Source organism: Phoca vitulina, unplaced genomic scaffold, assembly GCF_004348235.1.
Source record: "Phoca vitulina isolate PV1807 unplaced genomic scaffold, GSC_HSeal_1.0 scaffold41, whole genome shotgun sequence".
Taxonomy (NCBI): Eukaryota; Metazoa; Chordata; class Mammalia; order Carnivora; family Phocidae; genus Phoca; species Phoca vitulina.
The window spans coordinates 2,847,036-2,858,840 of NW_022589744.1; positions in this window are offsets into that span (position 1 = coordinate 2,847,036).

Genomic DNA, 11,805 nt, shown 5'->3' on the forward strand with positions numbered 1-11,805 from the left:
TTGATATGAGGGAGTGTGATAGGATGGCTGGTGTTTCTTTTCTCCACCCCTCTCCATTTCCATTCTGTAGTTCCAATGGTGTTTGGGCAACAGAGAATAGTTTGATGCCAAAAAAATAAAATGCCTGATAAGAAGATTTGGCCCTCATCTGTAAGGATCTGGTCTGTGGGTGGAGCACCAGGGAGGAGGTGCCCATGACGGGCAGCAGTCTCCATGGAGGGGACCTGCTTGCCATAGCATTAAAGGACATGACAGTCTGGGTCCTGGCTGGCATCCCTCAAGGCTCCCATGGAGCCGTGATTATATCTCAGTGACCTTTTCAAGAGCTTGGCTATAGAATTTGTGTATCTGCTACAATTCTGGTTAGTGTTTATGCGGATGGAGTACCCAGGGAACAACCTGAAGCCTCCTTGCCTTTTCCCCCTTTCTAGAGATCTATCAATATCAAATCCCAACTTGTTCAACCTTTTTCATCAATATCTACCTCCTTCTTCTCAAGGCCTCTTCACTTCTACTAGAATCTTCCTTTTCTAAAGGTGAAATTGAGGCCTGTCACCCTGGCGACCGTTTCCTTTGGCCCCGGGTTGTAAATCAGAGTGGTCTAGATCCAGCTGCTGCTGCTGTGTGTCCCCTCTGTGACACTGACCATTACTAGCATCTCCACCCCTGGATGGTGAGCTCCAGGAGATCAGGGATCAGATCTTGTCTCTCTCTCCTTCTGCAGGACCAGGCCATCGTAAGAAGGGCCCTCTCTGGGACTATTAGGCCAGGGGAAACGTCCATCAGCTCCCCTCACCTTGGCTCTTATAGACATGTGTTCCTCCAGCTAGAGCTTGGAAGGGTCCTGGCTGCCTCCAGCCTTGTCAACCAGAAGGACAGACAGGCAAAGTTCCTGCAGTCGAGATATTTTTAGGCTAGAGTCTGCTGGGATGAGCCCGAGTTTTCATTCTCACTCCACGGTGGTGGGACAGACATCAATTCTTTCTAGGCCTCAGAAGCTTCACCCTGACAAGTCCCATCGAGGGAACAAAGCAGCCCTGTGAGAGAAAAGAGGTGCAAACTCTAAATGCATAGGATGGAGTCGCCAAGGCCTGGGGAAAAGGACAAAAATTCTCCCTCTGTATGACGGGAAGAGAGTAGTGACACCAATGACTTTGTATCCAACATCCACCAAACCTAATAAAAACCAGAGTAGTGCTGTTTGAGAGAGTGAACTCTCCCCCCTTGAAGGATTTTATTTCCTAAATCACATGGAATATATAAGGATAGGTAGAAATTCCTGTTTCCCTGGCCAAGTCAGGGGGAAAAAAAGAGGGAGGGGGCGTGCTAACTTTTGGTTCCCCTTAAGGACTCTCCCCCCCCCAGAATATCTAATATTAAATATCAAATATTAAGAAATATATTTATAATTACTCATCTAGTAAAAGCTGAAGCATCTTATATTTACTAAGTGCCTGTTGTATTTTTTTCTTGCCTCTCTTAATGGAGATGTAATTGACATATAACATTATATTATTTTCAGGTGTACAATATACTGATGCGATTTCTGTGTCTGTTGCAAAATGATCACCACAGTAAGACTGATGAACATCCAACACCACACATAGTTACAAAAAGGGTTTTTTCTTGTGATGGGAACTTTTAAGATCTACTCTCTAGGCAACTTTCAAATATGCAATACAGGATTATTAACTATAGTCACCATGGCATACATTATATCCCCAGGACTTACTTAATTTTTATTTTTTATTTTTAAAAATTTTCGGACTTGTTTTATAAGTGGAAGTTTATACCTTCTGACCTCCTTTACCCATTTCACCCACCCCCTAACCCCTGCCTCTAGCAACCACCAATCTGTTCTTTGCATCTATGAGTTCTGTGTTCTTTGCATCTATGAGTTCTGTTGTTTTTGTTTCTTTAGATTCCACTGATAAGGACTCTTGAAGACTGAAAAAACAAGACCTAGAGAGGGGTGTTCACAGTCTTTCCGAACCTCCTTTTCCAGGTCTACCGCCTGGGGACCAGCTGCACTGAGCAAGTGCTGGGTGACGGACCTGCACTGGAAGAGCTGGCCAGGTGAAACCCACATATCCTGGGGCAAGAATGCGGGTGGGTGGATAGAAGGTGCCAGCCCCCAGGAAGAAGAGCCAGGAGGGAGGGATAGGAGTAAAACCATGGAGGGGTTCAAGCAGAGTGACAAAGGGTATAACTAACTCTTTCATTGTGATGCTGGGACCTCTCCTGGGGAGTCTCCAAATGCTCAATGCTTACCCTTGTCCAGAACACACAAAACATTTTGCTTTTTAAATTTAAAACGATAGGTGAGGTTGCCCCCTAGGAAGGGGATGCTGGATAGTTCCAGAAACTTAAAGCCTGCCCCAAGCTAGGGTTAGGAGGTGGGTGCACAATATTGTCATAGAGCATTGATTATAATTCAGAAGAGGATTCTCAGTTGTTTAGAAGAATGAGGACCAGATCTCAAAGACCCTTTCCAGCTCTATGATCCTATTAAAAATAAAGAAAAGTTTTAGCAAAACAAAAGTGACTGATATGTTTTGGTTTTAGGGAGACCTTAACTCTTGCTTGATGGGGAGAGAGAGAGAGATGAGCAAACTATTCTGGAAATCTACCCTATTTTCCCTGTCTTTCTCACTGAATTAGGCAGAATAGGAATTATGGGTCTGGCTTCTCTGATAGATTACAAGATTTTTTTATGGGTATATTTTAAACCTTTTATCATAGAAATTTTCAAACATAAACAAAAGTGGAAAGAATAGCATATTTGACATCTGTGTACCCATAATGGAGTTTTATCAATGATCAACACATGCTTAATTTTTTGTTTTTATTAATCCCCTACTCCTCCCTCAACCGGATTATTTTTTAGTAAATTCTAGATATTATTTCACTTGTAAATACTTCACTATCCTTCCCTAGCAAAGACTTTTTATTATTATTTTTTAAAGATTAATTTACTTAAGTAATCTCTACACCCAACCTGGCGCTGGAACTCATGACACAGAGATCAAGAGTCGCATGCTCCACTGACTGAGCCAGCCAGGTGCCCCTAGGAAAGGCTCTTTGAACCACAATACCATTAGCACGCCTAGAAAAATGAACAATAATTCTTTAATATCATAAAATATCCAGCCAGAGATGGTTTTCCTGAAAATTTTCTCATATTTCGTGCTGTATCTTTATCAAGAGCCTTACAAATGTTTAGATGTGAGGAGTTCACTTCCAGCAATATTTCCTGAATCCAGAAAAAGCTTTATGCATAAAGATGTTTTCTGAAGCTTTATCTAAAATAATGAAATTTGGCAATAAATGAAATGGACACACTAGGTGAATCATTAAGTAAAACCCAATGAAATAGCACTATGATTAGAGAAAGGCAGCTAAGCATCTTTCTACTCGCAGGTAAAATATGGGTAATAAGTGTCCACCTAAGTGGGTAGACACTACTGTGGAGAAGACTCTGTAAAAATGCGCATAAAACATTCAGCTAATGTTTGCCTGGTTCCAAGTGAGCCCTTGATATATGGTCGCTGTATAATGTGCAGCAATAAATGTGTTTATGAAGAACTTGTAGTAACAGAAAAATATTATATCAAGTTTAAAAATGATTAAGCAATTACATTATCATATAGCCACAACCATGTAAAAAAAAAGGTCTGAGTTAATATATTAAAATAACAATTTATCATTGAGTGGGGGTCCCCCTCACCAATTGGAAAGTGCAGAGTAGGGGGAAAAAATGTAAGATTTAATCAGTCAAGAAGCTGAGCAATCTCGAGTGTTTCTTTTTAAAGACCTCAATGCCTAACCGCCCCCAACTATGGTCCGCCAAGCCCGTTAGCGCCACCTTGTGATCAAACTCAGCAACTACTTAGACAAAAATCGAGGTGGAATTAAGCTGACAATGGTATATACAGCTCCATACGCAGCATAAATGTCACGCTGAATTTTCTGCCATGGGACTTCTTTTTTTTTTAAGATTATTTATTTATTTGACAGAGAGAGCGAGTACAAGCAGGGGGAGCAGCAGAAGCAGAGGGAGAAGCAGGCTTCCCGCCAAGCAGGGAGCTCCATGTGGGGCTCAATCCCAGGACCCTGGGATCATGACCTGAGCTGAAGGCAGGTGCTTAACAACTGAGCCACCCAGGCGCCCCCTGCTATGGGACTTCTAATCCAAGGTCCATTTCAGTCTGTGGGCACAGGGGGAATCCTGGGGACCTCATGTAAATGTCCTCAGGTGAGAAACAAGGCTCATGTCATTCCATGTGACATCCTGCATAAATCTAATTCACCTGTCCCATGGCTATTCTGTGTTCGGTCGAAGCCTTTCTGGAAACTTGTGTTCACCGTGTGTGTCCAACTTACAGAGGAGCCCAACTGTCCTAGGGTTTACCGCCAGTGCAGAGAAAACCCAGCTGACACCTACCCACCAGAAAATCACCTGAGAGGGGAACTTCCCAGGAGGAACTTGCACCTTGGTCACCATAGCTCTGCCCACACCAGATCCTTCCCGGGTCACCCCTGTTCTGTAAGGAGCTAAACCAGCTGCCAAACCTCCTCTCCTGTGAAGTGGAGGGAGTAGACCTGAGGTTCCCGCCTGGATCAGCTGCATTCGAGTCGTTTGGGGAACTTTGACATGATGAGTTTTGTTGCTTTCGCCCAGAAATTCTGACACAGGCAGTCTGCAGGGGGGGGGCGGCGGCTGGGAATCTGTAATTCACAAAACCTCAGCAGGTTTGGGGATCTGGGAGTCTCCAGATGATGTCCCTTCTGGAATTGCCAGTCTCTCTCTTCTTCCTGCAGAGTCTGGAAAACTTCCTCCAGGGTACGGTGTTGTTTCAAATACATCCAAAAGTAACACAGATGTCATCGCGGTTCAAAACAGGGCTCTGGAGGCGGATAGAAGATTTCCTCCTGGATCTGTCCCTTAACCTTGTTAACCCTAAGTTTCATCTGTGAAATGAAGATAATAATGTTATACCTACCTCACAGGGCCATCATGCAGTGAAGATTAAATTATTTATTATAATCATTTAATTATATTTAAATTTAATTATAATTCTTTTATGTTTGCAAAGCCCGGAGCCCTTAAAACAGTGTCTAATACATAAGAGCTATTATTAGCAGCGATTATTTTAACTGTTATCACCATTACTATTATATACAGATGGGTATCTTGAGATAATAATGCTTTTAAAGAGATATAACCCTGAAATCTTGAAAAAGAACCTAGGAGTTGTAGTTAAAATACAGGGTTCAAACCACCCCCCAGAGTGAATCCAGGTGGAATACCCAGGACAAGGAGAAGCTTCACCATCTACAGAGGTGATGCTCTCTGGGGAAGGATGAGTAGTGGGGGCCTGAGGCATTTGGGGACCAGGCAAGGCCAATTGTGGAGACAGGGGCTGTGTCTCTAGGCCCTAAGGCTAGTACATGATGATATGCATCAGGGTTTCCTGAAGTGGGCATTCCTGCAGGCACCCGAGATGTTTCTGGTGGTCCAAGGACCAGTTGGTCATTAGGATCACGGACCACACCACTGTTCTGACCCTGTCCACCAGCAGACACCAGTGCTCAGTGCTCCGGCTGTTCCATGTCTTGGTTGAAATCAATTAACTGCAAATGAATGCACTGGACTATATGTCATCCTGCAAGGGTGGGAACTTTTTGTCTCTCATCCCCACATGCCTGGCCCCGAGAACAGTGCCTGGCAAACAAAATGTGCTAATAAATAATATGTTGAATGAATGTGTGGAGAAGTGGCTTCCTGGATTACTTATCCAGCTCTCGAGGGCTTGATGAGTGAGCCTGATGAGATAAGCTGATAGAGAAGTTCTGGCGAAGGGAAGGCCTGAGCTGGAGCACTGCCTGGAAAGACGCTCTACTGATGAGTAAGGAGGACCCCTCCCCATCCTGCACCTGACACCTGGGCTTCACAGCGCTGTGCTGGGGGCAGTCAGAGCTGGTCCGCGGGGCCCTCCAGTCCTGCTGGCTGAGTTTAAGTGCCCCTCTGGCGCATCCAGGAGGGCTCACATCCAGGGCTGTCAGTGGACTCAAGGCCAGCAAGGGGAAGTCTGAATGAGGTTCCATCACAGAAAGAAGCGACATCTCCGAAGACATGGGTGAGTGGCTGCTGGGAAGTGGGATCTGATGCTCTCAAAAGGCGGCCCCCAGCCCACATCAGGAGCACATAGCTGTTCTCAAAGGGCAGGGCTCAGAACAGAGACTGCCACTATTTCCCTTCTTCTTGTGTGACGACCAACACAACAATTTGAAGAGTCACCCAGGGGTGCCACAGCAGCCCACTGGAGATCTAGGGAAGCAAGAGTGCCATCCTGGGCCATTATACAGTCAGGATCTGCCACTGTCCTCGTGTCCCAGCATGTCTAAGGAAGGAAGGTCTCCTGTCTTGGAGGAAGAAGCATGAGGCAGTAGAAAGAGCACTGTCCTGAGAGTCCAGGCAGGGCCCATCCCCATCGAGAGCACAAGGTGAGCCATGATGGAGCAGCTGATCAATGGATGGACCTCTCCCCTGGCTGAAGGAAGATTTCAAGTTCTTCCCACCCTGAGGGGACATCATGAAGTCTGGGGGCCACTGCAAAAACTAGCAGGACCCTTCTTCACAGCCCCCCAGGCTCTGGGCACATCAGACTCCTCCTGCAAATTTTCTGGGGACCTGCCTCTGTGCACAGAGCCCCCTCAGCCTCCCTTCATGTTGGAGGTTAAAGGGGACCCCCACCTGAATTGGATCCTCTTTCAAACAAAGCAACCATAAATAATCTTTTTTAAATAATTGGAGAAATTTGAAAATGAACTGGATATTAAAGGAATATTATGACTTATGCTCGGTGGTGATAAGAGTATTGTATACAGGAAAGTATCCTCATTAAAAAAAATCGTACTGAGGTATTTAGGGGTGAACTGCCACAGTGTCTGAAATTTACCTAAAAAATTGTCCAGAAAAAAATCTGGCAAGATGTTAACAGTCCTTAAACCCAGGTAATGAGCATGTAGGGCTTTCTGTAAGTTTAGAAATTTGTAGAGTATAATATGGGAAGAACAGAAGTCACCCCCTCTGAGAAGTCTTCCCTGATTTCCCAGAACTGGATTGAGCACCCCTCTCATGGGTTACTATTGTTTCAGGACAGGAGCTATCCTGAAGTCAAGCACCTGCTTCTCCCTCTAGGTGAAGACCCTTGGGTGTCCTGGAGTCCGGCAGAGAGTAGAAGCTAATAAGGGGAAGAGAGGGGAGGCAGGAGGCTACAGCCCCAGCACCCAGCTCAGTGCCTGGCAAAAAGCAAAGTCTTCAATTCTTGTTTACTAGGCTGAATTTGCTAAGAAGCAGCCTGTTCTCCTGTCTTCTCTCTCCTTGAAGTCTCCTTCAGCGCAGCAGTCAGGACACAGGCTGGCTTTTGTGGCCACCTTCACGGACCTTGTCTCAAGCACATCCTCAACCGAAGTGCTGATGGAAACTGACATTAAGTATTTATGCCTACCACCCCAAAACTCGTGCACGGATGTGCCCGATGGCATTATTCATAAGAGCCCCCAAATGTCCATCAACTGATGAATGGACAAACAAAATATGCTACATCAATACAATGATGTCTTATTTGGTAATAAAAAGGAATGAAGTACTGACTTGGTGATCCTTAAAAACACGACGCTAAGTGAAAGAAGCCAGTCACGAAGGACCACATACTGTCTGATACCATTTATATGAAATATACAGAAAAGGCAAATCCACAGAGATAGTAAATAGACTGGTAGTTTCCTAGGGCCAGGGGAGTTAAGGGAAATAGGAGTGACTATCAGGGGGGATGGGGTTTCTTTTGGGGGTGACAAAAATGTCCTAAGATTGATGGTGGCGATGGTGGCGCAACTCTGTGAATATACTAAAAGTCACCGAATTGTACACTTTAAAGGGATGAGTTTTATGGCATGTGAATTATATCTCAATCAAGCTGTTATTAAATATATATGCATAAATATTTATGGCCATTACCCAGTCTGTACCCCCTGGGCGGTATGGCAAAAGAAGATGGATGTGGTGCTATCTCCCCAGTTTAAAACAGAACAATAAAAGATGAACTTGGCAGGGAAGGGGAGTGGTTTAGTATGTAACAGGGCCCATAAATAAGACCTTGGCTTTTAGCTGTCAGATGTAAGGTGATGATTAGGCCTGTTACCTGTGACCCCACAAGGGGCAAGGTTTGATCTCAATCTATTTACTAAAGAGCAAGTGTGATGTTGCGGAGATAGGAAGGAAGAAAACTCCTTCCATGATGCTAGAAAGATCTAATTAAGACCATAAATTATACTTTCTAGGCTTTGGAGGCATTCGTCATGCTGCTTTCCACAGGCATGCACAGATAAAGCGGTTTGAAGAATTCTATTAATTATCTTGGGAAAGAAAAGGACGGGCCATCTCTGGAGCTGTGGGCACTGTGACTGAATGGAGGAGGGAAGGAAAGAGGACAGAGCTGCAGTTGAGTACAGCTCAGGGACCGGGAGATCGGGAGGGGGCCTCACAGACTGGTGGTCCACACCAGAACATGTTTTGTGGGCTCACACAGCATTAGAGATTTTCTTAATCAGTTGCTGTGAGAATGTAAGCTCTGGGAGGGCAGAGATTTTTGTGTGTTTTGTTCACTGATGCGTCCAGATGGCTGGTGCTCAGTAATTTTCTGTGCATGCAATGAATAAATGAATATTTTAAAATTAGGAGATTTGGCTTCCATGTCTGACCAAGACGGAGTACCAGGGACCAGTCTGAAACAACTTAAAAATTGGACAAAATATATGTGACAATGGTTGTCAAAACATTGGGCATTGGGCAGCAGAAGACAGTGACCCTTGAGAGATGGGACACAGATGAAGTGAGCCCTGCAATTGCCCCAACTAACTGCCTGGAGGGTTTGCAGGCCATGGTGTGGGCAATGGGAAACAGATGAAATTTGGCAGGCTCACTGAATTGAGGAGGGGGAGCTGGGCTGCCAGGGCAGCTATTGTACAAGGTAGAGACCTGGAGAAGAAAGCTTCACAAAGAGAAAGTTCCAGAAATCTGCACAGCGTCCTGCTCAAACCATCAGCTAAGTGCTGATCAGCACAAACATGTGAAGAAACTACTAGAAGCCAGAGAAAGGACCACCTGAATGGAACAGAGAGAACAAACTTTGGAGCTCATACGGGACCAGGAATAGTCCATGTTGCTACCAGCCATTGTAGAAAACCTTGTAATTCCTGAGGCTGCTAAAATTTGGTGGGGGTGGTCTCCCTGGACGTCCCCCATACTCTACTGGCAGCCATATGCAATAGGAACAAGAAGCCAACAGAAGTACCTTAGAGTAAGGAAGAGAAACCCCTTTGCCTACAGTGTCCCTCTAGCGCCCCCTACTGACAAAGCTTAATATGGTGCTCGCTGTAAAGAAGAAATGCTTAGAGTCCAGGTTGGATGATGAAGAACACATTCGTAGCTGCGAGGGAATAAAGTGGTAACTGGTACAGCCACAGTCTGATATCCATTGAAAAATTATCAGGTATTCAAAAAAGAAAAATATGACCCACAATGAGAAAAAAAGGCAATCAGTAGAAATAGATGTAAAAATTGCAGATAGTACAATGGGTAGACAGGACACAAAAACAGCTACAATACACCCTATGTTCAAGAAGGTAGAAGAAAATGAGCATGTTTAGTAAAGATATAGAAAATAGGAAAAAAGATCCAGACTAAACTCCTAGAGATAAACAATACAATGTCTGAGGGGAAAAAAAATACACTGGATGGTATTAATTTCAGATTAGACACTGCGGGAGAAAAGATAAGTAAACCGGAAGACATAGCATTGGCAACTACCCAAAATGAAACACAGAGTGAAAAAAGACAGGGGGAAAAAAGGAACAGAGAGTCATTTCCCTGCTTCTCTCACCTCCCTGTGCAGGGATTGGGATCGTTTTTCTTAAAGGGCAGATAATGTTAGGCTTGTGGGCCATATGGTTTCTTTTTTTTTTTTTTTTTAAGATTTTATTTATTTGTTTTGACAGAGAGAGACACAGCGAGAGAGGGAACACAGCAGGGGGAGTGGGAGAGGGAGAAGCAGGCTTCCTGCCGAGCAGGGAGCCCGATGTGGGGCTCCATCCCAGGAACCTGGGATCATGACCTGAGCCGAAGGCAGACGCTTAACGACTGAGCCACCCAGGTGCCCCAGCCATATGGTTTCTATTGCAACCGCTCAACTCTGCCTATTCAACTGTGCTCGAAAGCAACAGCAGACAATATGGAACAAATGGGCATGTCTGTAGTCCAATAAAACTTTTTAAAAATAGGCAGCCAGCGGTGGCCTATAGTTTGCTGACCCTGACCCTGTCCAGAGAGCATCCGGTCAGCACCCGGACTGCTCATTCAGCACCCCTAAAACTCAGAGGGGCTGTCTGGCCCACTAGATATGAGCCCAGCCCAGGCTTCTGCCCTGTCTCTGTCTCTTCCTTTCTCTCCCTGTCTGACCTTCTCCTTCCAGCTCCCATTCCCCAGGGCCTTCAAGGCTAGCTAGAGGATAAGGTGAATTTATCTAGCTATTCTGGTTTGTTGAAAAATGGCCCTCCAAAAGATAGCTACATTCTAATCCCTGGAACCTGTGGATGTTACCTTATAGGGGAAAAGGATCTTTGCAGATGTGATTATCTTAAGGACCTTGAGGTGGGAAAGTTCTCCTGCTTGATCCCGGGGGGCCCTCTATACCATCACAGGCATCCTTATGAGATAGAAGCGGAGGGAGATTTGACACGCAGTGGGGAAGGCAATGTGAAGACAGAACAGAGGGAGACGTGAACGTGAAGATGCTGGTCCTGGAGTGACACGGCCACAGTGAAGGAACCAGCAGCCCCTGGAAGCTTCGAGAGGCAAGGAACAGATTCTTCTCTAGAGTCTCCAGAGGGATCGCAGCCCTGATCATGCCTTGACTTCTGCTTAGTGATACTGATTTTGGGCTTCTGGGCTCCAGAACCGTGAGAGAGAAAAAAAACAAAAACAAAAAAACGAGTGTTGCTTTAAGCCACAGTTTGTGCCCATTTGTTACAGTAGCTAGGTAACAGATACAGCCATCTTTAATTTTCTGCAATAATTATCTGTGATCGGGGGCGCCTGGGTGGCTCAGTCTGTTGAGAATCTGACTCTTGATTGAGGCTCAGGTCATGATCTCAGGGTCATGAGATCGAGCCCTGAGTTGGGCTCCGTGCTCAACGTGGAATCTGCTTGAGATTTTCTCTCTCCTTCTCCCTCCCTTTCTGCCCCTCCCCCTCTAAATAATAATAATAATGATAATAATCTGTAATCATCAATACAATTAAATAGCCTCCCCACATCCTGGTTAGTAGGTTTACAGCCAAGGTAAAGGAGGCTTTCTGGAGCCTTTGCCTTAGTCCACAGCAGGCCTCCTGGGAACAGGGAAGCTGCCCAGTCAGGGAAGTGGATGGCGTCCCAGCCAGGGAGTCAAGAGATCTGAGCTCAGGTCCCCCTCTGCCCTCCTCACTGGCAAGTCCCAACTTTTGGTTTCCTTGCCTGTAAAACTCCCACACTGGGTAGAGGAAGAGGTTTTCCTCTGGCTCCAAGTGCCATTAAGCTTAAAGGAAACACTGATGAGAACAATCAACACAAACATGGGGCTAGGGGGTGGGGGGACGCAGTAGTTCTCAGATTCTACACCTGGCAGCCACCCTGCTCCGAGTTTTAGGAATAACAATATTGGTAATAGGATTAGCTCACCTTTACCTACGTGCTGGGCGCTGTGC